Here is a 12422-nt window from a genome sequence, read left to right as displayed (position 1 = left end):
AAAACGGAACAATAGCAGCGGATAGGGAAATAAAGGGAAGCCCCCAATTCAAAGAAAATCGACTCCTCGCGAAGTTTTCAGTGACGTCCGTATTACAGCCGAGAAAACTTTCTCGTAAAAGAAACAGCCATAATGGTCGGAAGGAGGTCCGGAGCCGAGAAGGTGGATGGGACACGTATCTCTAGACAGGGCCAAATTACGGAGAGCTCCCAAAAACATCGATCCGGACGACTCGGAAAAGAGGGTAGCGAAGACGCCTCTAGCGTCGAGTAAAGGCTGGCACTCAACCGACACCGACGAGCGGTCCTAGTTGGCGCGGACCGTACCCGCCCGGAGGCCGTCCTCCAGCCGCTCGGTCAGGTCCTCGGCCACGATCGAAAGGAAGAAGACGCCGGTGGCTGCGGCCTGAGCGATTAATCGATGACGGGAGGGGGCCTTCCGCGGGCCGAGCTTGGGAATTTAACGCTTAAAGCACGTGACGAGGACACATTTTACCCAGTGACGCTAAAATTACGCGCTGCCAAAAGAAGGAATGAAGCTCAAAAACCAAATAGACCCGGCAATTACGTCGAAAAAGAAATTACAGACGCGCTTTTTCGAAACTTCAAAAAGTTCGGCGTTAAAAAATTATTTTGAAATATTTCCCCACTGAACTAAGAAAATGACACTACTGGTGTAGCTTAGGATTCTTTATTACTATCTGTGGCTGCGTTCAGTAACTCTAAAAAAAGCTCAGCGCTGAACTCAACGGTCAGCGGTATTTTTATAAACGGGTTTTTTGACTTCCGGTTTTGACGTCACGTTGCCCGTCTGTTGACCAACGAAGTCATTGTCAGTAAGAGCAGGTTTTTTCGTTGCTCAACGGTCACGTGACGTCGCAGCCAGGGTTGGACATAAGGATATTTTTTTAGTAGTCAGCCTCCTACCTTAATTTATTTTAATAGTCACTGACTAGCGGGGGTAAAAATGGGGGTATAAAAACAATAAGGACACTTGAGTTTCATGATGTGATTTTTTTAAAAATTGGTATTGATGAATGCTGAATTTATAATACGCCATATTCGCCATTATGTATGAATATTGACTTGAGCCCCCAGATTTCGATTACTTTTAATAGTCAAGAGCATTTATTTTAGTAGTCAAATGCCGTGACTAGTGCCTTATGTCCAGTCCTGAGCACGGAGTAAGGCTATAGCTGCAGACGCCGCAACAGACGACATTTTACAAAATTTACAACAAGCGTAAAAAGCGTTCAAAAAGATCCTACGTCACGAAAATAAATTTCCAGATACATTGAATTGGGAATAGTACCGCTAGAATGGCGATTTCAATCTGCTTTCCGCGAAACAATTTTTGCAAAATTGAGAACTCTATCATTTGTTGGTAGCGCCATCCGCTGTTAGCGGCGGGAACTATATCCCATACAATCGAATTGATAGTACTAGTGTACTTTGAAAGTGATAGATGGCGCCACCACGGCTCCCGAACGCGCTTTTGTCATTCTAGCGGTACTATTCCCAATTCAATGGATACTTCGTTGAGAGCATGAGTTGGGAATATTAATCTAGAGATCCAATCAAATCTGCTCCCCGCGAAACAAGTTTTTGAAAATTACGAATGTGTCGACTCCTCTAAAATGACGAGAAAACGTTATCATATGACCCATTATTTTTGAAAAAAAAAATAAAAATTTGCCGGAAAACGCGTCTCATTTGAACGAACCATTGAGAGATAGACGGCGCCACGGGTAGAATGACAAAGTTTTCTCGTCATTTGGGAACAGACGGCAGTATTCTTATTTTTTAAAAACTTGTTTCGCGAAATACTGAAATCCGACGTTTTGATTGGACCTCTAGATTAATATTCCCAACTCAATGGTTGAGAGTGACTGAACGCAGCCTAAATTAGGCCTAGGAAAGCGACCAAACTTCCTTCAAACCCGCGTATTGATTTCGATTAAATAAAAAATATGACACGTAATTAGGGTACACTTTGGTCAAATATACAGGGATCAAGGGACGAGGCACTTATTTATAAGGCAGCGAAGTAATAATTTATCCCTACCACCATTTCATCCATAAAGCCGATACAAACTTCACCCCTCTCGGTACCTTGGCGTCCAGTTCGGTCGCTCTGGGAGAAGTATCTTTATGAAAAAATATAAGCGGCTTATAACTACCCTGGCGTTCCTAATACGGAGAAGACGGCGGATCATACGAGGGAAAAGGTTAAAATACACTCACCCCGAGACTAGGAGGATGCCATCTATAATCTGTCTCTTAAAAATCACCTTTGAAAAAGATGGGACGAGAGGAAAACAAGATGTCACGGACATTTAAGTAAACACAATCCCCCCCGGATGTTATAACTAAATTTCAAATAGTAAATTTGTACATAAACTTAATAAACCCAAGGGGAATTTGATCGAAAAGGAATTTTTCTAGTTACCTGGTTTTGGAAATAAGGTAGCGAAACGCGAACACCTTAATTAAAATTAATTTTTATACAAACCGAATATTTTGAGTTACCTGGTTTTGGAAATAAGGTAGCGAGACGCGAACACGTGAATTAAAATGAATTTTTATACAAACCGAATATTTTGAGTTACCTGGTTTTGGAAATAAGGTGGCGTAACGCTAACACCTTAATTAAAATTAAATTTTTATACAAATCGAATTTTTTCGAGTTACCTGGTTTTGGAAATAAGTTAGCGAAACGCGAACGAGTTAGTTGGTGCCTGCTAGGAGTAGCAAAAACACAGGAGTGTCAGCTTAGCTTACAGGATAGAGGGCCTAAGTTATTGGTCAAATTCAAATTGAACCTGTTTCTCTATCATCATTGTTGGTTTTGTTCGTCTGCTTATCTTGGTGCTCAAAAATATTTTGTAAGTGTTTCCGTCGTACCGTTCATTGGCCTCTTTTTCGGATTTAGTTTAATTTCTTTTATGCTTCATTTTATAATTAATAACTTTAGTTATGGTTTAATTTATTACATAAATTACTATTTCTGGTGTAAAACGGACTTCCTTAAAGGGCAACGCAAGTGACCATGCAGGGGGGTAAATTATCTTATAGATAAAAAGAACGACTGCGTATGCGCTATCTGCCATAGCATTTCCCTCTGTAAAAAAAGCAGAACCATATTTGCCGAATTTATTTTGTATAAATGCGCCTCTCGCGGTTTTTACGCAAAATCCACGCATTCTTTAGAAAATGGCCGAGGAAAGTGAAGTCTCCGTGCTTACCGACAAATCGGATCCTAAACTTCTACAAAATAAATGTAATAAAAAAAGATAAATATTCTGTCGGGGTATAATGATAGGGAAATTGTTAAGGGAGACGGGATATAGGAGTGTGTGTGGTGTTGAGTTTTCTTAATCCAATGTGAGGCTAGCGGCAGAGATTTACCGCGTCCAAGGCCTAATGTTTCAACTTCCATTATTAAAAATATTCAATTCACAAATAATTTTATTCCAAAACATTGTTAAATCGAAAATATCAAAGTCCAACTCTCGGAAACTAACCCAGTTCTTTTCTCCATAATAAATAAATTAAGCTAGGCCTAAATTCCTGGGTTCGTTGATTGCAAGCTAACTCAGCGAAGTAAATCGAAAAATTCGCGAATGAGAGCGAAATAGGCGCTTAAATAAAACATCTTCCCAGAAATTGCCAAGAAGTAATATTTCCGACAGCCAGGACTCTAGCCTTAACATGCCAAAAAAGTTACCTGGTTAAAAAGAAACACTTGTTGCATACCGTACTGCAAAAGTAATACGTTTAGTTCTAAAGTAATTAGTTTTCATCTTTTTCCGAAAGATAATTTTATACGAAATTAATTAACTCTGCCTCCATGAGAAGCATTAAAATTGCCCGGTAATATAAAAATATTCCGTATAATTTTAATTATTTATACTATAAGAGGATGATAATAATAATAATATTATCTTCTTATACTTAGTTTTAGTAACATTATATATTTTACCTTAAAATTTATTATCGAAAATTAACATTAGTATGTTCCTTATACACGTGAGCCGACGCGTTTCTTATCTGACGCAAAATTCTCATTGGGCAAAAACGCGTCTCCAATTGGGTTAAATATGACTTTTTGGCTAGCCACTCTAACCGTTTAACCGACCGACCGGAAATAGTTCCTCCCCAGATGAATTTGGAGAGGGGAGTAAAAACCGAGTATCTTTTATTGAAGCGTCCATAGCGCCACGTGGCTACACCAAGGAGAATAATAATTCGCGCTTGGAAAACCTACTTACGGCTTGTTGAAGAAAACATAGTCCCCCCCCCCCCCTGCATGACCACTTGCGTTGCCCTTTTAGTACAACTAGTATCAATTAGATCGGCACGAAATTCAAATATAACAATAGTGCGTACGCGGGTTATGGGGTCCCGCGAATTGACCAGAAATCTAACTTCAAATTAAATTTTCTTAATGCAACTGAAAACGTAGTTCAGAAATGATCAGTACTAACTAAAAATATAACATTCAACCAAGAATGTATTTATTTATTATCAGGGAGAATGAATATGTCGAGACGATCGACGGACACGTTGAGGCCCTAACCCCCTCACGCTAAGGGGGGGGGGGGGAGAAAAAGGAGGCGGTCTTATTTTTTGCGTCCTCGCAGCAGCGTTAATCGCGTCGGAAAACGTAATTTTTAAGAACCAATGAGATTGCAGTATTATTTGATTTTATTAAAGCGGAGGAGCATACCGGGGGGCACAACGGGTGGAATTAGAGAAACGCTAAAAATAATCTCAACATATTCATTCTCCCTGAGAATAAATAAATACATTCTTGATTCAACCAAGTCGATCTTAATTAAAAAAAAAATATGTAACTTTTCAGGCAAAAATCGCCAAAAGCCACGAAAATGGGAAAATTATTAACTTCTTGTTCCCCCGATTCTAAAATTTATAACGGGCTACCGAGGGTATGCCATACGCTTTCGATTGACATATCACCGACCCTACTAGACCTAATTGTTGAAGAGTTATGTGGAATACGGCAGCGGCGGCATCGGCTACACTGTACGCGAGCCGAGTAGACAAATCCCTGACGGATTGTGTGTAAAAATATAAGAGTAAACAAACTTTTTTATCTCTGTATTTTTTAAGGGAGTAATCCCCGGAATTAGGCATTTAAGTACGACAGTACGTAGCGTAATCCCCGGACCATGAGGAGGACATCGAGCTCGACTAGCGGCCTGCGCTACCCTACCCAAGAACCGAAACATTCTAAAAAAACGCATTATTCTTGCGAAGGAACCGTTGTTGTTCGAATGAAAATTGAAAAGAACGAAAATATTGGAATAGCGTTCCTCGCACCTTTCCAATATGAATAATAACAATGGAAATTTGGAAGGTACGCGCGTCGGTGAGATCAAAAGAATCTAATAAATTCTAAAAATAGAATTCCATCCCTCTTCGGACGAAAGGAAACAATTTTTGAGAAGATAATTTGGAAATCGATGCCGTTCAAGACAACGATAGGCTAGTAGAGGTCAGGTTTGTCCTACTTTATTTTATATAAATGGGTGATTTAAATGAATTTATTTTTAGTGTAGTAGTAATTGAATTAAATTATTATTATTGTAAATTGTATGAAGACACGAAAAACATTTGTTAAAACTAAACTAGTGTCCATGCCATCATCAAAACATTAATTTCATTCGGATTAATTTAGACTTGAGTTTAATTTACCGTTGCACGCAAATTATTAATCACTTAGTCAAGGTAAAAAGTATTAAATGTTTCAAAATCAACAAAACAATTCAATTGAAATCAAAATAAAAAAAAATCAAATCACGGGTTAGGGTTGGTTAGTTTGAATTAGTTAACTATATATTTCTGACCTCTGGGAAACGTCACAACGTTTATGGAGTTGTATAGCTTCGGAGAAATACCGATCTGATTCCTAATCTATTAAACGCGTCCGGGATTTGGAAGACTAAGTTTCCTTATCTCGAGACCTAGTTAAATTTAATTTGGGCATTTACCGAGGCTGATTAGTAAAATTAATCATTCATATCATTAATTACTTCCTTCGAAGCCGAGGATTTTCTAGATTAAGCGTTCACGACGTATTTCCAGATGAGTCCCAAGATTAAATTTTCGCGCGACCGCGGTTAAATTATAAACTAATATTTAACGTATATATTAACAAATATTATTAATAAATTTGTTTACAATTTAAATATATTATGAATTGGCGATGAACAAAAAAACTGCGTTTTCGACCAGACTAATCGAAACTACTCTCAGTAGCAACGCGAGAAAGTGCGCCGCTAATTTGAATATCTCGTAACAGTGAAATTGGCGCTATTGAAAGGGTAGCCTTAATTAAACGACGGAAGAAGACCAAGTCCTCTTTGTGCAAGATAATCCTCATTTGCATAGATAGGTCGCCAACGTCTATTTATAGTTATATACAATAAGCGAAAAACTAATTAAGCCAAATTATCCGGCCATTTTCTTAGCTCAGCGGGGGAGACACGAATGGAAGACTTATTGTCCACCCATAATATTTGGCGCTGCGGGAAATCGCTTTCGTCAAATATTTCACGGACGATAAATTGTACATGGTTACCATAACATATGCAACCTGGCCTTATTAAGACCACAAATACGCAATGTTTCTACTACATATTTTCAGGTTTCGTACAAAATTTCCGGATTTAATTTCCCTGACGTTTCCAGGTTTTCCCTAACCGTTTTGGTAGAACAAATGAATGGTTTGAGGTAAAAGCTTGAAAAATATTTATTACGCATTTTTAATACATCTTCCAAAAATGTATTTGCCTGATTTTTTTTGGCTCATTTTAAAATCTCCCTACTTTCTTGGACCATTTTAAAATTCCCTGACCCTACGGAATCATTTTCAAAATCCCTGACCTTTCGGAAACGTTTTCAAATTCCCTGACTTTTCCAGGTCGTGTACGAACCCTGATTTTACTTTTATCAGACTAGCAAAAACCTTTAGAAACAATTATCCGAATGCTAAAGGAAAATGGCAAACATGTGATGTGGAAACATTTGGTTGAAATGTTTGGGGAAGATTCTTGTTCCATTTTTAGAAAAAGCTAAGAAGATTAATAACAGCCATATTAACACGAATCCTTTCAATGTAATGAAAGAAGTTGCCAACTCAAATACTTACGAGGAGACTACCCGAGTTGATAATCACCGATTTTGTTGAAACTAGGTGGGTACGTAGACCTTATGGTAACATGAAATATCACGAAGGGAAAAGTTACAATGGACATTAGTTTCGTCCTCCCTGTGAAAATTTTCAAAACCAAAGAAAAATAGATCAAATTTGACAAATTAAATTAATTTTATGATATTTTGATGAATTTTTGTCAATTTGATCAGAATCGGTAAAAATGGAGAAAAGCGAAATATAAAAATAAAAAGTTGTATTTACCAACTAATCGCCAAATCAACGGTAATAAATGAATTTTATCAAAATTAATAAAATATAATTTAGTTGTTTGAATTTGATCAAAATTAATAATTTTTATTAGAATTATTATTATTATTTTTTAGAAGTGCTCAGATTCCCATGCTATTTTCAATGAGAAAATATACATACCGTGTTGTCAAAAACATTTTCGGTTGCCATGGCAAAACTAATGCCCATTGCAACTTTTCCCTTGGTGAAATTTTTAGTTACCATAAGGTCTACGTAGCCACCTAGTTTCAACAAAATCGGTGATTATCACCTCGGGTAGTCTCCTCGTTAGTAGTACTGTAGCAAATGCAATGGAAGACCGAGACGATTAAATTAATTCGTCTCTTTGACCAATTTTTTGATATGTTCATTGTGTACAATTTGTCAGATGGGAAAAAAAAAGAAAAGCAGCGCTTGAACCATTCCAATCTTATGATGATTGACGTTTTAAAGTAAGTAACATCGTTTTATTTAAAGATACGGGTTATTAACTGAAATAAATGTTGTCTACCTTTCAATTGAAGCGGCTTGAGGAAATATTTCTTCAAAAGTGAAATGCCAACACCAAAAGAATTCTCGTCAGATTATGTTTTACGTAAAACAGTTATTCAGAAACCTGGAACATTTACCAAGATAAATTTAAATTCTTTTTTTTACAAATTCTTAAAAACGTTAGGCCTATTTTCAAATTTCCGGTTTTGTTACAAATTCTGAAAAATCTTAGGCCTAATTTCAAATTTCCGGCCTTGTTACAAATTCTGAAAAATTTTAGGCCTAATTTCCAATTTCCGGCCTTGTTACAAATTCTGAAAACTTTTAGGCCTATTTTAAAATTTCCGGCCTTGTTATTTTAAAATTTCCTTAATTTTTACTAATTCTTAAAATACCAGAACTTTTTAGGCCTATTATAAAATTTCCCGATTTTTTTACAAATTCTTAATAATAAAATACCAGATTATTTTCGGCCTATTTTCAAATTTCTTGAAATTTTTACAAATTCTTAATAATAAAATACCAAGACTTTTTAGGCCTATCAAATTTCCTGAATTTTTACAAATTCTTAGTAATAAAATACCAGGAACTTTTACAAATTCATAAGACTTAAGGCCTATTTTCAAATTTTATTAATTTTTACTAATTCTTAAAATACCAGGACTTTTGAGGCCTATTATCCAATTTACTGAATTTTTAATAATTTTTAGTTATAAAGTACCAGGAATTTTTACAATTTCTTAATAATAAAATACCAGAACGTTTTAAGACTAATTTTAAAATTCCCCGAATTACCTTGCGTCTGACAACACTGTTGTAGCTTGGACGAACACTTACTGGACTCTAAACCTAAGAAAAATCCCTGGTTCCACGATTGTCATCGCCCGTCAGCGTTCCTACTGAGAGAATCGCGAAATATTTCCAACCAAATAAAAACAAAACACGTGCGCAAAATGTCAGATAACCCGCATTCCGTCGTCCGCTCTGCTATTTTTGATAGAAGTGAGGCTTTTGGAATTTTAATAGGCTTTAGATCTAGGAGGATGCCATTCATATTGCCAGCTTATATTATTCAGTAATAATTGTATTGGAATAAAAATGATTTAAGAGGAGCCTGGTTCGATCCCAGCTTGTGGCACTGGGTGAAAACTCGGAACAACTCCTTCCGCGTTGAGTTTGCAAGTTCTCTCCCCACTGGTTTAAGGGGTTTTCCCCCGAGTTCTTCAGTTTCCCCTTCCATAAAAACTTGGCTAGGTTAACGGAAATAGTGTAGGGAGCTGTTGGCTCGATCTCGTGGCATGCAGGGCTTGCCACCACCCTCCTACGCATTGTAACCCGGCTACCTGAATTAAGGGCTTCAAAAGTCGCATGATGACTTAGGCCTAAGGTGGTGCCTTGGGTATTAGCCTAGCTGATTATTATTTAAAAAAAAAATGGGAAGTTCGCTTTAATGTTTTTGCATATATAGTTTGTGTGAAGGTTTAAATAGATAATAAATTTAAAAATGCCTAATCACAATGGAAATAAAGGTGTAAGCTTTGACGACAGTGACGAGGTAAGAACGCTAGGCCTAACGTCGTCCGCTAATATTCGGCACGTGTTTACTGTTTAGTATTTGGATAGAAATATTTCCAATACTTGACACTACGGCGCTACAAGCGGCGCTGCCGTAAAAGCACCAAGCGCGCCATTTGGTTTCGGGTCCAGTAATTATTCGTCCAAGGTTGTAGTTTGGGAACAGAATCCGGAATCCGCTAGAATGAAATAACAGTATCCTCGAATATCCGTCGGCATAAAGGAGCGTGACCTTTGCCGAGAGAAACGACCGCAAAACGAAGAAGCGACACGTACGAGCGCGTATGGTAATCTTATCCCATCGCCGATAAAGTATACATAAATTATTAGCGGGTTTTTCCGTCAGGGGCGCACCCCGCGTTATGTTTATTTAATGTCGGAAGAATCGGAGAGAAGCCGACGTTTTTTGGCAGTGCCGCCGGACGACGGCCAATTCAAACTAAGTTACAGTCACGGAGGCGCTCGCAATTAACTTGATGAGAAAGACACTATTTTTGAAACATTAAAACCGTTCGAGCGTTACCGCCGGGAGGAACCAGCGTCCTCTCGCGGGATCGGCACGTATTAACGGGATTATCGTCAATTTTCCTATAAAATATCAATGTTTCGACAAATTTTTTACGCCAACCAAAGAGCATTACCGAATTGGCTCTAATAAATTGTAGTTGATAGTAGAGGCTTAGAACATTTAGATTAAAGATAACCGGGGGTTTTCATTTTTAAATTTAAGGAATAAAATTCTGATTATTATTTTATTGATTTTTAAACACTTTATGTTAATTGCTTAAAAATAAAAAACCGAAATTTTTAATTTTAATTAGTTTTTTAAATGAAAAATTAACAACTAAATATTTTTAATCGAAATAAAATGTATACCTAATTTTTCTTAAATGTTTTGTAATATTTCGCTTTTTTAAATTTGTTTTTAAATCCGAGTGAACACCCCCTTAAAATATAATTTGACATTTGATAGTATCTAAGTGAAAGGTTTGAAATAAACCTGGAATCGAGCCGTTTAGGTTAAAATAAGCAAATAACCTCGCGGGTATATCTACGCGAAAATAAAACATCTTCGAATAGTTATCACACTCCGACGGAATGGAAACAAAACGTTCCAACATTCTAAAGAGAGCACTTTCAATTCACTACGATTAGCGTCTATAGCCCGCGTCATCCTCACCCGAAAGCGACGTCGAAGCCGGGCCCGAGAACCGGAATCCAGCCACATTGGCCGGGCCCGTCTGTTTACCATATACACAAAGACCGCTACACCTCGTCACCAGCGTAAACACGAACGGCTAATTTATGAATTCGCCGTTGAGAATATAACAGCGGGGGTGTTCTCAGTGGGCGTGAGCGCATTCGAGTCATATCAGCCGCGGCCGAATTAGTAACGGAATAATTGATTTTATAAAATAACAAGATGTCACGGATATTTAGGTACACACAATCCCCCCCGATGTATTAACTATATTTTAAATATTAAATTTCAATTTGAACAAATTTCCAAATCATCTTGTACAGTAACTTAATAACCCCAAGACGAATTTGATCGAAAATGAATTTTTACCTGGCTTTGGAAATAAAGTAGCGAAACGTGAACACGTCAATTAAAATTATTTTTAGACAAAACGAATTTTTCCAGTTAACTGATTTTGGAAATAAGGTAGCGAAACGCGAACACCTACATTGAAATTAAATTTTAGAAAAAAAACAAAAGATTTTCCGAGTTACCTGGTTTTGGAAATTAAGTATCGAAACGTGAACACTTCAATTTAAATTAAATTTTAGTTAGACGGCGCCTGTATCAATTGGCACGAAATTTAAATATGACAATAGTGCGTACGCGGGTTTTGGGGTCCCGCGAATTGGCCAGAAATCTCACTTCAAATTAAAATTTCTGAATGCAACCGAAACTGTAGTTCACAAATGATCAGTACTACCTAAAAATTTTATATTCAACCAAGTCGCTCTTAATTAAAAAACGTTACGTACATTTTAAGTCGAAAATCACCAAAAATCAATTAAGTGGGCAAATACCCCACTCCCGGGGACCCGATCTCACAAATGTTAACAATGCCCACGAGTGCATGATATTTCCAATTGATTGGCGTACCACGTGTCATGGTACCTCTTATGTACCGCGAGAAATCGTGCGAACACCATACCTTAAAACTAATACACATAAATCCCCTAGGATTGTGTGTATGCCCAGCTTGTTAAAATGTTGCTCTTACGTCACGAGACCTAGCTGTATTAGTATATTCTTCGCACGGGCGATTCGCACGCGCGCTTGAAAAACCTGTATTCCTCTGGCGACTGTAGCGCGCGCTCGTAGACTTGTAAAAGTTAGAGACTGTGATGTAAGAGCCACATTTAAACAAGAAGGCCACGTTACTGTATAAAAAGAACTATAGCGTAATAGCAACGGCTCCGGCGTCATATTTTTAATGTTCGAAGAGCGAGGCTGTTTAGGGATTCTCGAAACGAAAGTTTCTGTAAAACGCGCTCGGACCGAATTATCCACGCTTTGTAATAATATCCACGTACAAATTTTACGTTCTTCAGATTTTTGGGGAGGGTCGACTGAATAAATTACCTCTATAGTAACGATGACGGAGATATAAATACCACATTTTTAATTGGAGCGTACATTTTCAAATTTAACACATTTTATCCACTATTTTGAGTAACTGTTTTCCCCAAAACAAACTGAATTAATAGTGGGCAAAAATATATAGGAATTCTAGGATCAAAATTATAAGATAATTATAGGACCAAATTAAAGTAAGTTTTATATCGATCTAGAAATTTAAGGGTTTTACGATTTTGGTAGCAGATATTTAAATTTAAATGTTTTAAGATTTATTTAGCCGATCTAGAAATTT

The 12422-nt window shown here is 37.2% G+C and overlaps 2 protein-coding genes across 3 annotated transcripts in view; both read right to left on the bottom strand.

Moving 5' to 3' along the window:
• The window catches only part of LOC149935879 (neurocalcin homolog), a 34611-nt gene extending 26596 nt beyond the window's left edge, over positions 1–8015 (bottom strand). Inside the window, exon 1 of one of the 2 annotated variants that reach the window (XM_090180869.1) lies at positions 7979–8015. The gene's annotated coding sequence lies outside the window, so the exon portion shown is untranslated. The remainder of the gene's footprint in view (positions 1–7978) is intronic. The other variant, XM_090180872.1, reaches the window with a different exon arrangement.
• The window catches only part of LOC149935878 (neuronal calcium sensor 2), a 32241-nt gene extending 24226 nt beyond the window's left edge, over positions 1–8015 (bottom strand). Inside the window, exon 1 of the mRNA XM_090180866.1 lies at positions 7979–8015. The gene's annotated coding sequence lies outside the window, so the exon portion shown is untranslated. The remainder of the gene's footprint in view (positions 1–7978) is intronic.
• Positions 8016–12422: the final 4407 nt, after the last annotated feature.

The sequence above is a fragment of the Leiobunum rupestre genome, chromosome 7, assembly GCF_980474605.1.
Source record: "Leiobunum rupestre chromosome 7, qqLeiRupe1.1.hap1, whole genome shotgun sequence".
NCBI lineage: Eukaryota > Metazoa > Arthropoda > Arachnida > Opiliones > Sclerosomatidae > Leiobunum > Leiobunum rupestre.
The sequence above is the reverse complement of the archived record's forward strand: the minus strand, read 5'-3'. Positions and strand labels throughout refer to the sequence as shown.